Genomic DNA, 22637 nt, shown 5'->3' with positions numbered 1-22637 from the left:
TGGAGAAGGGAGAAGAAATCCCTGCGGCCCTCGGAGGAGCAGGGAAGCCTTCTTGCAGGAAAACAAACTCCCGAAAGGCTGGAGAGAGAAAGGGAGAGATTTCCATTCGGAGCATGCACGGCGCTAATCCAGCATAGCCGCCTGTCGGCTGAAAACACGCATTTCAGGCCCCAGCTGCCCCTTTGCTCCAGTCGCTGCTTAACTGGAGATGTCACAGATGCCTTTGGCCAGCGATGCTGCAGTGCTGGCTGGGGATGAGGAGAGGCTGGTTCGCTGCGCTCCACCACAGCCAGGGCTTGCTGCTCAGCTCCCCTAAAGGAAGGATTTTCCCTCTTTTCTCCTTCCCTGCGAAGTTTTTTTGGGGGATTCAAGAGGTTTGAAGGTGTGCAAACGGGGGTGAAAGGGCTGGATGAGGTGAAGAGAAGGGAGGAAAGGGGAAGAAGGCGGAGGGAAGGGGGTGGAGGTGCCCTGGAGAGTCCCTGGGGGGAGAAAAGGGGTGCTCTTCACCCTCCCTGAGGCAGAGGGATAAAGGTTGATGGCAGATGGGATCTTTATCTCTGTCCCTCGGGCAGATCTTTGCCCTCCACTGTTGGGGAGCAGCAGCCCCGGTCAGGGAAGGAGGTGATTTTGTCAGGGAAAGGGGTTGGTTTCCCCCTTTTGAAGCAGAAAAGGTTAAAGACAAGGGGCAGGTCCTGAAGTCTGACAAGATTCTGAAGACCCCCAGCTCTTCCCCCTTTCTCGAGCCTTATCCCTCTCCCTCCCACCCCCTTCCCAGACCCCCCCTCTGCTCAGGAGGCTCTTTATTCCCGGGGAACCTTTCCCAGGCTCTAAAACCGGAGGCAGCACCTTTAGCCCAAAGCTGCCGGGGTGCAGACTGAGCCTTTCACCCCAGCCCATCTCCTCCTCCTCCTCCTCCATCTGCTAAAACTTTCCCTTCCCCCCCACCCTCCTGCTACCCCTGGATGTGATATCCCCACCACCACCTCGACCCCGTCCCCCTAGTATTTTGGGTTAACGGAGCAAGGAGCTGGGGAGGATGCCAGGAAAGAGGTAAAAATCAAACAGTTAGGAAAGGGTTAACGGCTGTTGCCATCTCCTGCCCTGGTGCAAAGCCACGGCCAAACCGGGGTGCTGGGGGAGGTCCCCCCAACACCGCCCTCCCCTCCATCACCCCCCCCCCCCCCCCCCCCGCCTGCCGGGCTGAGGGGTTGGGGGACCCACCGCCCCGGTGGTCCCCGCCGCCCTATCCCGTGTCCCGTCCCCCTCTGCAGTCTGTGAGCTCCGGGAAGGCTCCGGGGGGGCGGTGGGAGAGCCCCCCAGCCCCCCTGTCCCCGCCGGTCCCCAGGCAGCGCCGAGCCGCGTCTCTGCGCATCGCTGTGCGGGCGAGCGGCACCTCTCCGCGCCGAGCCTCCGCAGGTTTTTTGGGGGAGCGGGGAGGGGAGCAGAGCCCTGGCCGTCCTCACCACCGCCTTCCCGGCTCCCTCTTCACCTCCTGGCTCCCCGCTTAGGGCTAAGCTGTCCCGGGGAGGCTGCGCTGCCCGGGCTCCAGCGCGCTCCGGTTGTCGCTGGGCTCCTCTGCTCCATCCATCCATCCATCTATCCATCCATCCATCCATCCATCCATCCATCCTGTAGGCTAGCGGAGCATGCCCGATGCGATACCGTGTCAGTTCGGGTCCTTGCCTATAGCTGCCTGTTTTACAAAGCTCCGATCCGTGCCTGTGCGTGTGTATGTGTGTGTGCATTTCATCCCTCCCTCCTATCCCTCCCTCCCTCCCTCCCTCTCTCTCTCTCTCTCTCTCTCTCTCTCTCTCACTCTAATGTGTGATCTGGAAAGCTTATAAAAGCCTGATGTAATCCTTAATGCAGCCCCTGGCTACAAAGACTGGATCTAGTTTCACAGAGAGAGATTCAGAAGCAGAATTTAAAAAAAGAAAAAGGAAAAGAAAAAAAAAGAAAAAAAAAGAAAAGTGGGGGGAGAAGAGAGAGAAAGAAGGAAAAGCAGACGAGTGGATTTTAAACAAACATATCTTTCTGAAGAAGACCATTCTCGCTCCTCGCTGCTGGGAAAGCTACTCTGAACCCTGCTGTATTTGTTTTTTTAAATTTTTTTTCTAAAGGAGAAGACTTGATTGTCTGCTTGGATCTAATGATTTACTGGCTTTTAACTGCGTTTTTCCTCTCTCCTAAGGATTCCTCAAAAAACGGCTTAATTATTTTTGGCTTTTCTCTTCTACCTGCCTTTCTGCAGAGACACCAAAGGTTCTCCCTTCCTTTCCCTCCCCACCCCCATTTCTTTTAGGATTTTTTTTTCCCCCTTTTCCCTTTAATAGATACATATATATATATATAAATGTGTATGTATATATATATGTAGAGGCGAGAGTGGAGGAAGCGGAGGGAGGGAGAGCTCTGCCATCCTTTGGACTTCACGCGCTGCCCAATGTTGGGCTGGTTACCCCTGGATATGTTGCTGGTTTCCATTTGGAATTTGACAAAGGGAAGAAGGAGGATATAAAACCTGGGGAGCTCGGCAAGGTAAGGGGCTCCCGGCCACCCTTCCTTCTTCCACGGAGGGGAGGGAGAAAGGGAACGCGACTTCTCCGGGCTGCGCTTTGCCTGGAGCGCAGGGGGGGGGGGTTCTGTCTCCATCCCCAGGGGAGGCAGGGATGGGGGCAGCGCTGGGTACCCCCTCCTCTGCTTTTTGCCCCTGGAAACATCACCCGGAGGGTGTTTTCGTCCCCTCAGCTCTGCAATTTGGACGGATGGAGCACAATCATTCCCTGACATGGGAAGTTTTAACTTTTGTGCATGCGGGTCCTGTGGGCAAACATCAAGCGGTGGAGGAAAATATTGATGTCTGCAGGATGCGGAGGGGGAAATGCAGTCGTGTCCTGGGGAAAGCAGCTGAGGATTGGGTTGTTTTGGGGAGCTGGGAGGGGGAGAAGGCAGCCAAGAGAGGGATGAGGAACGGGGGAATCGCGGCAGGAGAGCTGCAGAGCCAGTCGGGGCTGAACTGCAAAGTGCTGTGAAGCCGCGGTGCCTTCGCGGGCAGCCCTGGGGTCCGGGACTCCTCAGCCTGCAATGTTGGCAAACAAAGTCTCGGAAGGACAGGCAGCTGCCTGCCCCGGGCGTGAATCTGCCCTTATCCCAGCTCCTCGCCTTCCCCTTTTCCCTTGGAGAGGTGTATGTGGGGGGGATGGAGGGTCTTTTTTTGCTTCGCTGCTTGCGTGGCTCCTACCCAGGGCTGGAGGCACCGGCTGGGGAGGGGTGAGCTCCTGATGTGCCCCCCCCCCCTTCCCCCCAAATGCCATTTATCAGCACTTTGCTTCACACTGGAGGAGAAAATGAGCCTTTAGCCTGTGTAGACCTCGGAGTACGGCACAGACGCACAGACACACACACGCTGCTCCCGGAGCTGTGCTCCTGGGGGATGCTGGCACCCAGGCACGGCTTAGCTTTTCTCTGAGGATGGGGTTGGGGGGGGTGGCGAGAGAAGGAGTCTCCATCAGGGATGCGTAATTACAAAGCATCTTGTTCTGAATCACCCTGTGTGGGAATGAATCGCAAAATTTGTCTCTCCCTCTTCCCCCACCGCCCCCTTCCCTTTCACGGCCTGACATTCGCTGATGGAGGGTGGCTGTTGATGCATCTTCAGACTTTCACAGAGAGGTGTTTCAGCCATGGCTCTGCCAAGGCTGGAAGGAAAAGGGGGAAAGCGGGATGGAGGGGATCAGGTGGATGTCTCCAAGGGACTTCTCAGCCTGGCTGTGCCCCCGGTCCTGGCTGAGAGCAGCAGCGCTCCCCGAATCCAAGGCTCGGGTTTTCAGATCAACTCTGCCAGGTACCTTCGGTTGTGACTCACACTCAGGTCCCTGATCCTGCCCTGGCCACGGGAACAACCCCTGCACAGAGAGGAGGTGGTAGGGAAGGGAACATCAAGGCAAGGTCAAAGGGATGGAGGGCAAAAAGACACCCCCCCTCCCACACACACACTTCCATCCCTGACCATCCCATCCCTTCGGAGCCGGGGCTTTCCAAGGCTCAAGCTCAGCCCACCTCCAGCACCGGGTCTGGCGAGTGCCAGGGCCAGCTGACAGCTGATGGCTGAGGGAGGAGGAAGAGGAGGAGGGGAAGGAGGGGGCTGAGGAAGAGCGGAGCTACTTTGACAGATGCCCAAACCTGCCTGTGCGGCAGAGCGAGAATCGCAGCGCCTCCAAAGCCTCCCTGGGAGGGAGCCGGGGATGCTCGGGGCTCAGGGGGCACCTCCCCAGCCCCGGTACCTGTTGATTAGCGATAGGTTTGCTCTCACCTGGCCATGCAAAGCCTGAGGGAGGCCGGGAGGGATGAGCCCCCGGCACTCGGCGGAGTTGCCTGTTGACCTCCGCGGTGGAGCGGGGAGGGCTGGGTGTTAATGATGATGACTCTGCTTTGGCTGGTGCTGAAATATCTGTATTATCTATTATCAGCTGGGAGACGAGGCTGGAGGCTTCGCAGAGCTGGGATCTCATCCAAAGTCCGGGCTGCTAAAGGAAACAAACAACTCCCCGTGCATATTAAGTGGGTCCCTAATTAATTAATGACTCATTAACCTGGGTCCCACAGTCCTTGCTGTGCGGGGGACCTCGCTGAGGAAGAGGAAGGAGGTCTCAGGGAAGAGCCAGGGAGGTTTTTACCCCGGGAGGGTGCTGAGGAATTGCACCAGCTCTCAGCCAAGCCGCACTGCCAGGGGACAGGGTGGGCACGGGCGCTGAGCCGGGCAGGGCACAGGGGACAGGCAGAGGGCTGGGCAGGCAGGACACCCTATCTGAGAGGGCTCAGAGGGGCATGGGGAGCACGGGGGTGCTGGGCCAGGAGTAACCAGGGGACCTCTGTGCTCTGCTCTGTGCGATCTAGAGGGGTCAGGGTGCAGCATCGCTTCTGCTGTGCAGGGAGAAGGGGAAGGCCAGGAAGAAACTGGATGGGGTAAAGGCACAGGCAAGGCAGGAGCAGGACCCCTGACCCTTTCAGCAGCACATGGGGTGGTGTTGCAGAGTGCTGGGTGCAGGGATAGGGGCTTGGACCCCCCCTATAACTGACCACTAAAGATGAAGAGGCTCAGGGAAGGACTGCAAAGTGCAGAGGTTTTCTATTTATGAATTTTCTCTACCTCTCTTCTCCTTACACGGGGGAAACTGAGGCAGGTCTGTGTGCCAGACCCCATATCAGGGCTGTGGAATTGTGTGTGTGGGGAGACACTTCTGATCTCCAGTCAGACCTCAAAGAGCTGCCACAGGCACCCTCCACCGTTGGGGGAGCACCCTCCATCCCACTGTTTTGGCACCCCAGGGAGATCCGCATCACCCTCTGCCCCACAGGCCCTCAGAGGTGGCGTGGGACACTCGCACAGCCCTTCTCTTCCTTGCTCCGCCCCACAGGCCCCTTTTTTAGCCACCCCAAACTCAGCGACACCCCCTCCCAACACCCCCCTCCACACACACACACACACACACACACACTCCATCCTTCCTACAGCATCGGGACCGCGGGGCGGGAGAGAGGCTGGGAAGGGATGAGGGAACATCTCAACGCGGTGTCAGGGTCCCCTCCACACCTCCCCCCTGCTCGTCCCCGGTACCGGGGGGGCTGTCGGGGGCGGCCGAGGCTTGCGGCGAGCGGCGGGGAGGTGGCGCTCGCAGCCCGGCTATCGCCGCTCTCCGCCCCCGGAGCGCTCGGATGCTCGGCACAGCCCGCGGAGCGCTGCTCCCCCTTATCCCACCCCCTACCAAAAAAAAACAACCCACAAAAAAACACCCCACCTGCACGGCTGGGGCTCGCAAGAAGCGCTGCCTCGCACCCCGCACCCGAAACACGCCGCCCACGGGGGTTGTGTCCCACTCTCCAGCATCACCTTCCCATGGACTTTCAGCCCCCCCACCCACCCTGCGCCCCGTGTTTTGTTTTGTTTTTTTTTACCACACTCCCCCAACATGTTTCACCCTCCCCCTTCTCCCCAGTTTCAGCGTCGTTGTGAAAACAGAGGCTCGTTGTGCTGCCACGGGCTCTCCATGGGAGTGCAAGTGGTGTGAGCAGCTCTGTCACCCCCGTGCCCAGGATTTAGGGGGGTTGAGGAGGCAGCCCCCAGCTCCAAGAGCCTGCTGGGGGTCCTCACACCATCCCTTGCTCCCTACGAGTGGGGGAAAGGGATGCCCGAGCACTCTGCTCCTGCGAGTCCACCCGTGGTGGGATCGTGCCCCATCATCTCTCGCGGGAAGGGGAGATGATGGAAGGGATTCCCGCAGTGCCTGTGCGGCTACAGACGGCTTTTCTTCGCCCCTTTTTTGGGAGGGAGGGAGGGAGAGGGGAGAGCAGCGTGCTCGTAGATCCAGATTCACCTTCTCCCGTAGCTCGAGTGCAGCACGCAGGAAATCCCCTGTCATCGATACCTGTTGCAAGGGATCAGCTCGGCTCATTAATTAGCTCCCGGAAACCTGCGCTGGTAAACAAATGAGTCAAAGCTTTTCTGCGGGGCTGATCCCGGGCTCGCAGAGCACCGGTTGCCACCTTTCTGGGAGAGGTGCAAAGGGAGAAGAGTATTTTCTTCAAGATGGATGACAGGATGTCTCTGGAACCAGCTTGCCTCCTCCCCTTGGAGAAAATTCCCATCCCCGAGCGAGCCTTCCAAAGGAAGGGAGCTGGCACCTGGCCTGGGGGTTTGCAGAGGAGTCTTGGTGTCACAGCACATGTCAGAACGACTCGATGTGGCTGCAGAGAAAGTCCCCATCACACCCCAGTGTTCACCCTCCACAGGATGCTCCTGTGTCCTTCTTATTGGTTCCTTCCCCAATTTCCCCAGGCTCTCTGCTTGTCTGAGGTTTGCAGAAGGTGCTGAGATGAAAGAGGGCAGGAGAGTGGTGCTTGTGCTTGGGTGAAAGTTGGTCAAGAGTTAAATGGCTGGTGGGGGTTGATGTCCATCCATATATTTGGGATTTGGCGTCTGAAGCACAGGAAGAAAGGGGATGGGGACACCTTTTTCTCAGCCAAGGTGGGGATTGGAGGGATGTCTTCCAGGGAAAACAGGGTTTCAGTGTTCCATCTGCACTGGAGAGGCAGGGGCTCCTTTTGATTTGAGATGCACTCCTACAGATTAAATATTAGGAAGAAATCCGTCCCTGTGAGAGGGGTGAGGCATTGCAGAGGTTACCCAGAGAAGCTCTGGCTGCCCCATCCCTGGAAGGGTTCAAGACCAGGTTGGATAGGGCTTGGAGCAACCTGGGATAGTGGGAGGTGTCCCTGCCCATGTCAGGGGGGTTGGAATGAGATGAGTTTTAAGGTCCCTTCCAACCCAAACCATTCTGTAATCCTGTGATTCATGTATGACCTCCTAAGATCCCAAATCCACAGGGGACAAGCCCTCTAAGTCCCAAATCACTGTGACAGGGCCAGCACAGACGTTATCTTGGTCCTCAGCGACCTCCAGCATCCCAGTGTTGGAGGTTCCATCTGCCTTGTAACCCTTCTTGAAGCTCCTTCTGCCCAAAAGGCAATTGTTCCACAGCCCCACTCCATCCCTGACCCAATATTGGTTGCATTTTATTAGAACATAAGAAACCATCAACTGGAAGCCCAACTTGTCTCTTGCAGAGCAATCTGGCAGGGCAGCCCACGGCGAGAGCGTAATTCCCTCTCTCTTACATGCTCTCCATGTGATATTTGGCTCTTTAATACGGTTTGCAGGGTGCTGAGGCTACAGAACACACCAATAAAAAAGAATAAGGGAAAGGAAAATGAGCAGTAAATGAAGTCCCTTCAGAACATCCATTTGTCGTCGCATCTTGGGCTTAGAAATTCCTCACGGTGCCTCTCGGAGCGAGGGGTTTGTATTAGTCTGATTATGCTGAGATAATCTGTCACGTTGCTCCAGGAAGCTCTGAGGGAAGAGTGGGAAAAAAAAAAGAAGAAGAAAAAAAAAAAGGAATGGAAAGATAATATTTTAAATCAGAGGGCTGCTGCTAGATTGGTGACTCTGTCTGGCAGACACACATCACTGCCCCCTTTATGAAAATTTAAATTGGTTACCTCTGTCAGGGAAAATGAGAGATTTGCTGATTTTAATTTGTTGGAGCGAAACACCCCCTGCCAACGTTATCAGAATTAAACCAGGGATGGTTTCCTGCTCTCCTTCTCCTACTCCCTCCGCATTTTTTTTTTTTTCTGAAATATCCCTTCATAAAACATTGATTAAGGAGTGACCAGCTGGTGACAAATGAGCTGTTGAAAAGGCAGGCTCTGTGTGTTTGGTGCCCCGCCTGATCCCTGGGACAAGGAGGATCAGGGAAAGGAAATGGGATCTGGAGGAAGAACAGACAGAGCCCTTGTAAGGAAATTCAGGAAGGAAGGAAGGAAAACTACCTGCTTGGAGTAGCTGGGGGTAAAAATGGAAGCAGATGGATGTAATCTTATGTGGTGCACTGTGGGCTGGCTGAAGTGCACACATGCAGCAAGATAAATAAAGTATACAAAATCCTCCTTCCAGTGAGCATCAGTTTTAAGTTGTTGGTTTACTCCAGGTAGAGCTGCTGCTCTCTGGCTTGGTTTGTCCTGACAGAAGGACACAGGAATCCTGCACATACCCAGGGCACCATTTTGTGCATGCCATGTGCATGCACCCGTAGATATTACTGCCAGCTCCTTCTCTGAACATCTCGTTTCTTGGTCAGAGGCAGGTCTTGTGATACCTCCCGCTATGATTTCAGCACTCCCACCTTGCATGCTCACCTTGTCAGCTGCCTGTTTGCAGGCTGGCCTTGCTAGATGGAGGTGTTCCCTCAGCTTTTCTGAGCTCAGCTGGCCTGGAGCAAAGTCCTTGCTGTTTGCAAAATGGCTTTTTTCTTTCCTCCCTCTGTCAGTTATTAGGAATATCCCATCCCTGGCAGATGTACCTACTCCATATTCATCGTGGAGTTAGCAGATCTCTCTTTCTCTAAATGCTTTTGGGATAGGGGGGTCATGGTAAATGGATCCTAAAATAGATTTGGAGCTGAAACTCTTTGTCCAATCCGCCCTCCTGTCTTCTTGTGGATGATCATTTAATTCTACAGCTCTACAAACCACTGGAAGTTTGATCTCTCCAACATTAAACCCCATGGTTTGATTTTAGAAGCTGCAACTCCCAGTGTGGACCAAGGACATCCTCACAGGGCTGATCTCATCCACTGCCAAACCCCGTGGCCCAGGCTGGGGGTTCAGGTCACAGTTAATTAAGACATTGGTCTCTCTGCACTTGGGTGTTCTCATTTGTGAAATGGGCATGGCCTGGATCCCTCCTGACCAGGGGGGATCCGTGCCAGCCTTCAACTGGATGTGGTCAAACAACATTTCCTTTGGAACTCTGAGATGAAGGACACCAGCCAAGCCCCAGGAATGAATTATTCTTCCTGTGCCTTGACTGGGAATGTATGTCCACCCTTAAATCTTCCTCCTGAGCTGTGCTTTCTTGTCCTTTCTCAGTCTTTATTTTCTTGAAGCCTCTCCAGGGCCAAGCCTTTGGAAGTCTGAAAATCTCCTGTACCTGCCTTGGATTCCCTCTGGATCAAACACATACTTTTTCCAGGGGACCTTGTGTAACGCTGCAAAATGGCCCTTTGTGCAGTCCAGCACACATTGATATGCAAATGGATTAAGCCCGGGGTGGGAGCCTGGCTTAAACTGGATGTTGTTGAGCAGGAATCTAACAATGGCCATCTTCTGGAAACAAACATCTGCTGGTTCCTGCAAATGGAAGTCGATACACCTTCAGCAGGAAATCTGTCCCGGTGGGGTCTTTTGTATTGAGAGCCCTGTTGGTAGATTTATTCATTGTGCAGGTCCCGTTCCCTTAACAAGTCAGTTATTCATTGGCCATTGCTCGAGGGTGTGTGGAATTTATGGTCATAGTCCTGTAATCAGATATTTTGCTATAGAGGGCTTCGCCACCGTGGAAGGTTTGAATAAATCAGTATGCAGCAAAAATTGATCCTCTCACAATCTATTTCTGGACTCAGCTCCTGCTTTAAGAGTGTTTTCTCCCTTCTGGAACCACGCTGTTAAAGCCTTTGCATGTCTGTGCTGTGGCCCAAAGCATACCAAAGCTATGCCTTTAGTGCATGTGTGCAGACAGACCCACACTTAGGTGTGTTTTCTGGGTCTGATTTTTGTTCTGAGATTCTTTAGATACATGCTGTTGCCATTTCCCAGCCAAAAAAAAAAAAAAAAAAAAGAGTTTTTCTCAATCACCTGACTTCAGCATCTGCAGGTTGGAAAGAACTGCTTGAAAAGGCTTTAATCAGCCGCCAGCGAAGAAAGGGAAATCAGATTTTGAGTAGCTGCACTGGTGCCTTAAGTACCAAAGAGCTTGGCCCTCTAATCTCCACTCCTCAGATGTTGTTCTACAATCTGATCAGCTCTATTGAGCCGAAACAAGGGTTAATTGCTAACAAAATGCTCCTCACCTTTGTGCATACAAAGGAAGGGGCCAGGGTGAGCACCTTGCTTTCTGGAGCTTATTACAACCTTGCTGCCTGCAGGTGAGGGCCAGGGAATTTGGTTCTTGTGTGTGCCCCAAGAATACCTCTCTGTGAGGATAAAATTCCAGCAGAGCCTCTGCTTTTTATGGCAGAAATCAGGGATGGGAGGAGAGGAAAATCTCTGTAACCTAGCAGCCTGTGCAGCTGCTGTCTCTTAGGTCGTTGGTGATGTTAAATGTGTAAATGTCAGTGAACCTCTTCCCTGAGCAGGGCTGAGCTGTCTTGGCACTTCCACTCGGGATGGATCTTGGCAGTGACATGGTTAGTCAGTGGTCAGACACGCTGCCTGCCTTGCAAGTGTTGCCCGAGGCACAGCATCTTTCTAGGGAAACTCTGCTGGCTCCAGGGGTGGGTTTTGATTTAGGGAGGGTGCGTGACAAAGGACATTTGGTGCCTGGCCTGCTCTGGTGGGGGCAGCCAGCCCAGAGGGGTGTGAGGCTGTGACAAGGAGCGTGGAGATTGTGCTCACAGAGCGTGTGGGCAGGCAAACCAGCGGGTGCTTGTGGGAGAAGCCATATAGGAGATGTACATGGGAGAGGCCCCTGAGCTGCCCTCGCCTCAGCAGACTCATGGAATGTCCTGAGTTGGAAGGGACACACAAGGATCATCAAGTCCAACATGCAGGACAACCCCAAGAATCCCACCATGTCCCTCAGGGTGCTGTCCAAACACTTTTCGAGCTCTGGCAGCCTTGGTGCTGTGCCAGCTGCCCTGGGGAGCCTGTTCAGTGCCCAACCACCCTCTGGGGGAAGAACAATTTCCTAATAACCAACCTAAACCTCTCCTGACACAGCTTGAGGCCCTTCCCTCGGGTCCTGTCACTGGACACAGACAGCACTGCCCTTCCAATCACCCCTTTTAGCACTTGCAGGTCAGCCGCGAAGGCAAATGAAGGAATAAGTAAATAGTGAGAGCGCATTTGCTACATATCCTCAATACTTAAAAAAAACAACAGGGACAATGTCAAATAATGTCTGTCCTGTTGGACTTGCTGGTTCCTGCCAGCTTGGGGTTTTTAGGTGTGTTAACAGGGATGGCAGAAGAGCAGCAAGGCTGGGAGGGCAGGGGGGAAGACAGGAGAGATCTCAGCAAAATACAGGAGAGATCCCAGCAAAATACTCGTTAGCTGAGGGATCAGTTAAGTGGGGTGAGTGGAAATGCCAAGGAAGGCATCCTTTGCTGTGAGAGCTGACATGTCTGTAGATGTACCCAAGGCATCCCTCAGGCAAAAGACAACTGCCTGTCTTTGGGAAGTGCCTGAAGGCATGGAAATGCCACTGGAAGTGGTATTCACTCCAAACATCCTCTACTCCCGATTGTGAGGTGGGTTTGAGGAGGTGATTTCCAGAGGTCCCTTTCAACCTCAAGCACCCTGATCTTGTGATGAGCCACAAGTGCTGCAGATTTTGATGCCCTCAGTGGACACAGCTGCCCTGGGGAGCTGCCTGTATGTGGTGAGCTGGAGGCCTGCAGGGCATTTAAAGGTGATCTGGGGAAAGCACTGAAGGTTCTTTTGCAGGACAAGCTCCCTGGTGGGACTGTGTGGCAACACCCTTTGGGATGTCCTTGTCAGAAAGGAGGAAATCTGGTTGGGATTAGGGGCTGGGGGCTGAAATCTAAGGCTGTGATGTGTTTTGAGTGAGAGAAAAACCTTTTGTTCCTTCATGAGACAGCCTTACCACCCTTCAGAAGTAGAGACTTTCTCCCTGCGTTGGGAGAAAGCCCTGGATTGATGTCCTGTTGACTTGATCCCAGTTTTCCAGACAAGGCCCTTCTTGGTAAGTCTGAATCCCTGCATGTCCCTGGGGTCTTACACTGATTTTTTTTTGGCAGGGCTGTGGCCAGTGGCAGTGCTGCAGCATCTTTGATCAGAAACATGCACCCACCTCGCCCTGAGATGTGATGCCAACATTCTTTTGCTCCCATTACTGAAGCCTTTCCGTGAATAATTTCTTCTCTTGTCCTAGGAAAAGCCTTGGCTTGTTCTGCAGTCAGGGGGAATTTTTTGGGATGCAGAAAGGAGGGATCCTCCACCACGAGCTGAAACAGCTCCTTCCTTACTCTGTGCTGCTGATGGTTAGTGGGTCCCTCCCTTGCTTGGTCTGACTTTTGACTTCTCAGTAGTGGCAATGATTTTCACAAAAGGACCTCTGAGACCATCCAGCAGCTTTGGGTGGGATTTGGGATGTGCTGGGCATGAGGGATATGGCTGGGAAAGCCAACTGTGATTCCTAACAGCTCCCAGCCAAGTGCAAGGAGTATTTGCTGGCTTGGAGCTCATCTCAAAAGGCTCAGGGAAGTGAAACAACTTTCTCTTCCCTCACTTGGGTAGGTCTCTTAAATGTGTTTACTGAACTCACCACATTTGTGTGGGGAGGGAAATGTGGGACAAAGCGCTGCTTTTTCTCACCTCCCTTCCCTTGCCCAAGAGGGTGGTTGGATGTAAATAGGACACGACTCTTCCCAAGCCTGGAGCTGGGTCAGCAGGCTCTGCCTGCGTGCAGGTGACAGTGCTGGTGCATGACAGGAAAGCTGGTGCTGAATACAACTTCCATGCCCAGCTAAACCCACCCCTCAGATGCTCCACGCCTTGGAGCTGACCCAAAACTCTCCCTGCAAGCCTCCTGTTCCCGTAAATGTAATTTTATGAGCTGTGAGGTGCCCGGCCACGTGGTTATAAAAACCCCAGCCTCCCACCTCAAATTACAGCCCAAATGCTGTGTTTGTTTCCCACTTGATGCCGTCCCTCAGAGGGTTTCTTTCAGTGCTAAGCCGTTTTGTAGCTGCTGTTGATTACAGAGCAGGGAGCGTAATCTCCCCGTGGAAGTTGTTTGTAGCTGGGGAGTGGGGTGGAGGGAAGGATATCAATCGCCCCAGTGCAAGTGTCAGAGATGGGGTGGGGAATTAGGGGTGCTGCTCAGCCCTCCCTTCCCCTCAGTGACCCATCCTGCCACTCATGTGTCCTGTGTTGGTCTGGTGATTGCTGCAGCTCCTCAGGCAGTCGGACAAGGGGGGATTTCAAAGGGTTTTTTTAGCTGTGCAAGTTGGCTTCAGGTCTGGAAGGTGATTTTGGTGGTGTAATTATCTTATCCCAGCCTTCATCAAACACTGGCATCCGGGACTATGCCCGAACCCTAACTTAGCATTTTTCTGGCTGTTCCCTGGGTCATCAACAGAGCAAACCATGTAAAGTTATTATTCTTTATTCCTTCCCAAATTATTGCCTGGTGTCTCTGTGTTTTTCTTGCTGAACCCTTTGGGGTTCACATCACTCGATCACCATGAGTTGCCAGCACTGAATTTGGGCACGGCCAAGGTAGCACAGAGGTAGCTCATTGATCTGTGGCTTAGGTTAAAATTTCCATGGATTAGGTGGAAAGTGAATCATTGACAGGCACGAGGTCAGCACCTGCTGGTCTTGGGATCTTTGCTCCATCTCCAGCTCAGCCCTTTTCCCCTGTGAAGCTCCCAGACAGCTGTTAGTCCCTTGAGCTGTTTCTTTGGAGCCTTTCCTTGGTACTTTTACCCTCAGGAAAACCTGGATCAGGGTTAGGGAAGTTGGTCCTATTGGATACAATGGGGTCCAACTCTTAGTTGGTGCCTCCTGGTGTCACTGTGGCAGAAACAGTGAGGTGGGGGGAGCTCTAGGTGACAAAAAGCTGGTGTGTAGACAACTGAATTTTAGAATTATGGGATAATTGACGTTGAGAAGTAACTTTGAGATCATCAATTCCAACCACAAATCTAACTGCAGTTTCAACGCTTGAAATTGTCCAGAGGTTTATTTATTCACTAATTTATTTGGAGACGAGGACTCTTGCTAGTGGGTCTTGTCCTCCAGATGTTCTTGACCTTGATCCTTGACCTTGATTGCAGGTCCTGGATGGCTGCACTATTGGGATTTTGCCAAATATTAGCCATAAATGGCTTTGAAATAGTATCAGCCCAAAGCTTGGTGTTTTTGCAGTGGTGTGATAGAGAGAATTAGGAGGTGGAGGACACCAACCCAGCCCACTCCTGCTGATTAATGGCTGCTTCCCTTTATTTCATAGGATCTGTAGCGGAGATTCCAAAAGTCATTGAGGCTCCACAAAATATTAACTATTCTTCCCCTTTTAGCTGCTCTCTTGAGTCTGATCTTGCTGTTTCATAGAATTGTGGAATCCCTAAGGCTGGAAAAGACCTTTAAGATCATCAAGTCCAACCATCAATCCAGCACCACCATCGTGTTCACCATTTAAACCTTGTGCTCAAGTGCCACATCCATGTGTTTTTTTGAACACTTCCAGGAATGGTGAGTCCACTCCCTCCCTGGGCAGTCTGTTCCTATGCTTAACAACCTTTACAGTGGGAAAAAAAAAAATAATCCCATAATATCAAATCTAAACCTGATCTAAACCTCTGGTGGATGTTTGTGGCTCTCAGGGCAACACCAGCCCAGTGCACACAGAGAAAAGCCAGGCTTGGCAACTTTTTTTTTTTTTTTTAATTTTTTTTTAATTTTTTTTTTTTTTGGTCCAAGTTTCAGTGACTTTCAATAGCTGGGAAGTCTCTTGGCTCCTCCTTTGCACCACTTCTCAGTTTGTAATGAGGTAACACTCCACTGACTTCTCTGAGCATCTGCTTCATCCCTGGCATGGGGGAAGTGATTTTCCTCACTGCTGTGCTGACTGGAAGTGGAGCAGCTTCAATCCTGGGTTATGATCCTTGGGGCACTGAGTCTCCTGCAGGCTCAGGGAGCCTTTATCCACGAACGCCAACCTGTAACCCAGCAGTGGCTTCGAAATTGTATTTCCTTCTGAAACAAAACCTGATAACTTCTGGCTATTCAAAAGCATTCAGGGACATCCTAAATTGTGTCCTCTGGGCTGGATTACGATGTCTTTTGTATTTCAGCTTCTGTTGTATTATTATTGGAGCAGAGGGATGGAGGCACTACATGAGTAATCAGGCTCTTCCACCCCTTTTTTCTCCACCATGATGGCATTTTACTGAACCCCAGGGTACTTTCCAATCCTCTCCCCATCTCGTGCTGGAGTTAGGGCTTGGTAAACCAAACAGGGAGAGGACCCAGACCCAAAAAATGCCCTGAATTTGTGCAGATAGTTTAATTTTTAGAAATGTTTTTAGAACGTGTCATTCAGCCTCACTCAGGCAACCCTTTCCCATCCCAAGAATGGTCATAGTTCAGAGGAGAACTTGTCCAGGGACTGTTCCCAGCAGAGACATGAGTCACCTTCTTTTGGCAGGTGAAAGGGGTGAAATTCCAAGCTCTCTAGTTACCTTGTGTTAATTTTAAGTCAAACAGCAGCCCCAGGGCTGAGCTGGGTGGAGTTGCCTATCTGGGTGCTCCTCTCTGTGCTCTAACACCCCCCTGCAACAGTGCACTTTCACAGCTCCACAGATCACTGGGGAAATAAAAAAAAACCCCACATTTATTTCTATGGTAAGGTCACTTTTTACTTAAAAGGGACAGAATGGATTTAATTTACAAGCCTCTCCAACTTTATGGCTTGCATTTAGAGTTATATCTAAAACGTAGTGCCAAACACGTATTATAAAAATTGATTTCCCCCCTTTCTCCTCCCCAGATTTGCTGCGTCAGGAGGATTCTGATCCCGTTTGCTCCGAGCCAAACAGATAGACTGAGGTAGATCTGAACGTCAGGGGTGACATCTGTGAACTGCAGAGTGCAGGTTTATAGGGAATGGAGCTGGCCCAGATCTATTCCTGGGTGTTTGGGAAGGAACGTGGTTTCTGCCACGGCGCAGGAGAGGAGGGCAGGGCTGGAGTCTGCAGGGGAAGATGCAGCTCCGTGCAAGGGGTTAGTAGGTTACCTGATGTCGATGTCTTCGTGTGGGTCCCTCCGTGGTAACGTGGTGAAGGCACATCCTCTGCCTTCAGCAGAAAATTTGAGGCAAGAGACATAATGTTCAGAGGAGATCATGGAGAAGAATCGGTTTTGTGTTGGTTTTTTTTTTTTTTTTTAATTCCAGGAAAGCTTTTAAACACTTTCAAGGCTCTTTGCAGCAGCGAGAGTGAAGTTGGAGAGAGACAATCGAAGGGAAGAGAGGGAACAGGGTGACAGCAAAAGGATTTAGACCAAATTTATCACCTGATCATCACTCCCAGCACCTCAACAGCCGGTGCTGGAGACGCATTTTGGCCTTTTCTGATTTAAGTGGTCACTCTGCAGAGCAATGAACCTCAGAGAGGGGCAGACCAGGAAAGTCAGTCCTTGTGAGGCGAAAAGGAATCGTTAGGATCTGCTGTCTGAGCTCCTGTGGACAGGGATGGCGGGTTCATCCCACAACTGCAAGGATGCTCTTGTGGTGGGAGCTGGGTGAACTGGTAAAAAGGATGTCTTATCTTGATTTAGAGGGAGATTTGAGCCTTGAGTCAGGGCTCTGGCAGGAAAAGGGAGCCTGGGAGCATCCCTATATCACAGTCCACTCTCTGGGACAGCAGCAAGGGGGGATCTGCCTCCCTCCCTCGCAGCTTCATGTCTTGAGTGACAGTTTTCTATCTCTGTTATTAAGTTGTGCTCATAAAACCCCTCACAAACACCCTGGACAAGCTGTTAACTGCCCTTTAAAGTTGAGCTGGGGAGAAATGAACCACATTTGCCTAAACAGAGCCCTGGCCATGCTTGATGGAGTGACTGCAGTAAAACCAGAGCTATAAATAAAACACATGTGCCTGTGTCCACTACAGTATTTCTTGAGAAGATGTCATTTGCTTCAGGACTTCAGTGAAATATCCAATTTTTAAACTTCTGTTTGTATTAATTAGTGTATTTTTTTAATTATTTTGGGGGGGGGGTATGTTGAGTTTTGGTTTGTTTGGTTTTTTTGTTGTTGTTGTTTTGTGTTTTGTTTGTTTTGCTTTAGTGTAGTCTGGAGAGTCTTCTCCAAAACCTGCAGCCAGGGGGGGTTTAACTGTGAACTGCACAATCTTCTTTGAGTTTTGCCTGGGCCTGAATGGAGAAATCCGTGGCCTCACCTTTGCTCACGCAGTTATGAAACACAGCCAAAATGCAAAATCTGGAAATTATGAAACTGGATCCCTTTAGATCGTGAGTTGCTTAGAAATCTTTTATTTATTTATTTATTTATTCATTTATTTAATTTGGAATTTGAACTCTGGTCAGCTTCTCCAGCTTGATTCAACAACCACAGCTGGGATTTATTTATTTATTTATTTATTTATTTTTAATTGCTACTTATTTTTTAACTGTCTTATAACCACATCACTTAAGGAATTCTGACTGTCAGGTATTGCCAGATCCTCCCCAAAAGTATCCGAATCTGAGGGCAGAGGTAAATCAGAAGGGACCAGGAGATTACCAAGCAGTAATAAGGACAGAATCCAGTCTCCATGGGGAGTGAAGTATTTGCCTCTGTATCTTTTCTTTCCGTCTCCAAGGAGCTCTGTCTCTCCAACAGCAGCATCTCAGAAACTGAAAGCAGCAGTTCACGGGGAATGAAGCTCTCCCTGGCACTGTAGCCACATTTATCTGCATCCTGGCTGCACAGGACATGCAATTTAGGTTCACTGGGCATGTGGAGATCAAAAATCTGATTTTTTTTTTTTTACTTATTTTTACCTAAATTTAGGCGACAGAAAGGCATCAACGGGAAGTTTGGGCTTGAAGGTGAGATTTAAACGTGGGATAGAGTCTGAGAGTCACGCCTCTGTGGAGAAAAATAATAATAATAAAAAACCTTGTCCCTCTGCTGTAAATAAGTGGGTTAATGTTTGAACTCGATAATATTAGAGGCCTTTTCCAGCCTTAATGATTCTTTTATTCTAAATATGCATGTGCTGGAGAGGGTAATGACTGCAGGAGGAACATCATGGGATAATACAGGCAGGAGAGGTTTAAGGGGTCAGTCTACTCAGAGGGATCATTTCTCTGGGTTCAGATTTGCCCATGTGCAAAGATTTTGGCATTTTAAAGGGAGTAGGAGCTGGTTCAGCAAGTTTCTTTCATGTCTCTCAAATATCTTGACTTTGACATCATGAGGAAAGCAAGGCAGGAGGGAAGGAAGTGCATGAAGAAGAGGTTTCTGCCCCCAGTTCTGTGGTGTTCAACAACCCCCCAGAAGTTTATCACGATACTGAGGCTCAAAGGAGGAGGAGAGGACTCCAAGAAAGCTCAGTAAGGATAAAGTACAATCATAGAAAGGGGTGGAAAGGACCTGAAAGGTCATCTAGTTCCAGCTTCCCTGCCATGGGCACAGATAAAATCCTAGGATGAGAAGAGCTGCTGGGCTTGTACCAACTAATCTGAATGTGACCTGTCTCGTTAACATCATGCTAAACCTCATCAGGATGAGGTTTCTCTCTCTGGAGTTTGCCCCGGAGCCCTAAAATATCTGTATCCTTGAGGACAAGGCATTAGAGATGGGGGCCCTTAAATTAAAAATGAGCAGGCAAATGGAAGCTGAGACAAATGAGAAGACAAATCTCCTGCCTGCAGAAGGCAGATGTCAGGTCTGTAGGACATCAGTGGAGTCCTTGAGCTATTGGAGACTTTAATGTGAGGTTAGACCAAGGAAACTTTCCCTTGGCTCCTGATGAGTCACCAAACACCTGAGAGGAAACAGGGAGGTTGGGAGGCATCTCACAGGGTGGAGAAACACATTAAAGCGAAACCCCCCCTGCCGTGCTCAGCTCTAAAGATGGAACCTACAGGCCTGTGGAGATGTTTCCATCTCTCTCCATTTGATGCAGAAGGGCAGAACTGGAGGGACACTTCCCAAATCCAGATGCCTTCCCAGTGATCTCCACCTCCACAGGGAGATTTCCTTGTTAAACATACAAGACTGACAGCCCTGGACAGCAATTTTTCTGGTGGCTAAAACCTTAACCCAGGTATATATTTATTTTTTTTTTCCAAATCAAACCTGTTTATTCTCACGGCATCGCTGCCATTTAATTTAAAGAATTTTTTTTAATTCCCCTGGTGGTCCCTTGGCAGAGTTTTAATTATAGCATTTTAATTTTCTCTTCACCTTCCTTGTGAAGTGAAGCCAAGTGCACCAGTGTCTCCTGGTAAGTCTTATCTCCTCCTCCTCGTCTTAGTGAGCAACATGTCTCACTTTCTTAAACCCAAGCACAAAAATACAGGTAATATATTAGATATGGCCAAAGATAGTGTCTTCCCTATATTTGGAAACCTAGAAATATCCCCCCCCAGTGTGCCCTAGATTGATATGTTGCCTCCTTTCACAGTGTGCTGTTTGTTTTTATCCAATCTGTATCTTGGTCTTCTGATTTTTTTTTCCTGCTCCACAGGAGTCGCTTCACTCGTTTTTTAGCTTTCAGCTTAGGAATGTCCCCATTTTTTAACTGTGACACTTTTACTCTTATGTTCCACCTGGGGAAACTAAGGCAGAGGCAGAAAAGCTGCTTGACCTTCACAGAGGAGGAGGTGAGACTTGCCAAAAGCGGCGCTGAGGAGAGAGACTCGTTCAGCCCCCGTGAGCACCAAGGCTTTGTCCTGCCATGACTTCCCTCCAAAGTCCATGGAGTCAAGGTTCAAATGCCTCCCTGTGGGCAGGGGATGCCTCTACCAGGCAGGAATTATTATAAGGAGACTGGTTGTTTTTCCAGCTCCTCAGCCTGCATCCTACATCCCCCCCTCCCTCCTTCGCCGGGCCGGGGATGAATGGGAAGAGAGAGAGACTCTGAGTGGACTCTGTTCTCCAACACCAGCCGCTGCTGAATTTCAAATAACTCCCCAAACAAAACCCAAACAAGCAGCCCCTTGTGTTCCTCTATCTCCTCTCTCTTTGGCCTTAGTCACCAGGCTTGGCAGCCCCGCTGCTCCTCTGTGGCTCATCACATGCAGGGCAGGGGAGGATGGGCCGCTTTGTCATTCTCCTTTCCCTTCAGGGGTCTGAAACAACAGGGCCCTTTGCCTTGTTTGCTTTGCTGGGGCAAAGGGAGCAGGGCAGGAGGAAGGAGGAGGGTGGTATAACCCCTCTGGAAGGGGTTTTTAGTCAGCGGCAAGGTGAAGGTTTGTATCTTCAAAGAGCGACTGCCACCGCCCGTTCTTGTCCCCTGCTGCCTCCCTCGTGCTGGTGATGCCTGGTCCCCTCCTTGTAGAGGGAAACGGGAAGGTGCTGGATGCTGAGAGATGGAGGGAGAGGAAAAGGTGCTGTCCCGTGACTGGGGACAGAAGATCCCTCATATTCCAGGGTGATTCTCCAGCTGGCAGGGCTGTGTCAGCTGCAGAAATCAGTCCACACAACTGGCTTGGCTTTTGCCTTAAATGTAGGTTGTGGTGAAAAGGAACAGCAGGACAAATCCATCTGGGAGCTGTGATTTGTCTCCAGTGCTCATTCCTGGGGTAGACATCGTCCTCCTGATGCTGCTGTGTGTGGTGGAGTGGGGAGAGGAAAAACACAGTTCCTTTGATCACCTGCACATCACTGCTCTCCAAAGCTGCTGGGGCATGGCAGTCATGGAGAGAAGGCTGGGATAGTCCATGAGATCTGAGCAGAAGGACTTTGAGGGGTCTCGAGCCCCCTAAACTGACTGTACTCACTGTCCAAGAGGGGACTTGAACTCCTTTGACCTGCAGGGAGAAAACCTCTCAGACAGCACAGCGGGGTCAAAGTTATTGCAGGCTGGGGCAGCTCCTTCTGACCTCTTAAATGTTCAGCAGCCAAGCCTGATAGACTGGGACACTGGGACAGTGTAGTCTGTTTTCTGCCAGAAAAAAAAAAAAAAAAAAGGGGGATTTAGCACTATTTCTTTCTCTTGTGTCTTAGACCAGAAAGGGCCTCTGTGCAAAGCTCACTCAAGATGCACTGTGAGTATTTGGCAGCATATTGTGGTGTTGTTCACTCTGCTGTGCTCAGGCACAGGTCTCAATTCAGCCCAGCTTTCCCTGGATGCTCGTCCTGGCAGCCCTCTTGGAGTGGCCTGACTTCAAACAGCAGGACATGACCCCTCGCTTGTGATAAGGGATGTTAACTCCTGACCTAAAGAGGGGGAAAAAAGAGACCTGAAGCTTAAGAAAAGCCTGTTCCAGTGGTCTGAGTAAAAGCCAGATGGTTCCTGTCTGTGATCTATTGACCAGAAAGAGAAAAATCATTAACAGCTGTAGATTGTCTGTGAGGGAAAGCTCAAGTGAGAGCTGGTGCCTTTGCAAAAATCGTGGGAAGGGTCAGGAGAAAGGAAGCTGACTCTGTGTTGCGGATAAATGTGAGTCTCCCTTCTGCAAGGCTCCTCACTGCAGCTTTTTTTTTTTTTTAATGGGAAAAACAGCACCCAAGGCATTGTTTGTGCTGTTAGTCACCAGTGCTGAGTGGATCATGGGGAAAATACACAAGTGAGGTGTAACTGGGAGGGGGGGGGGGCTGGTGCTAAAATTTGGGTTGAGCACGGGAATTCTTGGGTGAGGTTCAGTGGCGTTGTTCTGCCTGAGACAGACTACATGAGCATAAATGTCTCTTCTGCCATTATACATTTCTATATATTTATATATATATGTATAAAACCAACATGCAAGATGTTTTATTAGGAATGACCATGCCTAAATACCCTGACTAAATAAATTTTAGTGTTTCCCTTAAGGTGAAGGAATTATCCCCCCCAAAATTCCTTGCGAATCGAGCTTTGGACTAGTTGATTTTTGCATCTGTTGCTCTGCATCCAACACTGGTTTGCTGCTCTGAGGTGCTGCCTCTGTGTGATGCTCCACTGCTTTGGCAAGGATTTGGCTTTTTTCAGTTTTACTCAATACTCTGATTTTGACAGGGAGCTCCTATTAATAAATCTTCTGATAGATTCCTACATATGATCTTTATGGCTGACTATATATATGAAATAGGGAACACCTCCAACTGGGAGTGGTGGGGAAGGAGTTTTTCACTGCTAGGCAACCACTTGGAATCCAAGGCTGCAAATTGTTACTCGGGCTATGACAGCTCTCTTAACCCCTGAGCTCTTCTGCTGAAACTGGGAAACAAGAGGCACTTGGAAATGAAGGGGAATTTCACTGGTTTCAGAGATGAAATTTAAATCTCTGCAGTGTGGATTCTCTCCAAACTGACTGGGGAAAAATAACTGATAGCAATT

The 22637-nt window shown here is 50.6% G+C and overlaps 1 protein-coding gene across 10 annotated transcripts in view; it reads left to right on the top strand.

Moving 5' to 3' along the window:
- Positions 1–1803: 1803 nt before the first annotated feature.
- Positions 1804–22637, top strand: part of ADGRB1 (adhesion G protein-coupled receptor B1) — a 285345-nt gene continuing 264511 nt past the window's right edge. For all 10 annotated transcript variants that reach the window (XM_027900132.1, XM_027900130.1, XM_027900125.1 and 7 more), the window contains exon 1: positions 1804–2538. The gene's annotated coding sequence lies outside the window, so the exon portion shown is untranslated. The remainder of the gene's footprint in view (positions 2539–22637) is intronic.

The sequence above is a fragment of the Empidonax traillii genome, unplaced genomic scaffold (genome assembly GCF_003031625.1).
Source record: "Empidonax traillii isolate 1590-97213 ecotype Southwest subspecies unplaced genomic scaffold, ASM303162v1 scaffold712:size431070, whole genome shotgun sequence".
NCBI lineage: Eukaryota > Metazoa > Chordata > Aves > Passeriformes > Tyrannidae > Empidonax > Empidonax traillii.
Note: the sequence above shows the minus strand (reverse complement) of the source record. Positions and strands in the feature narration are given on the sequence as shown.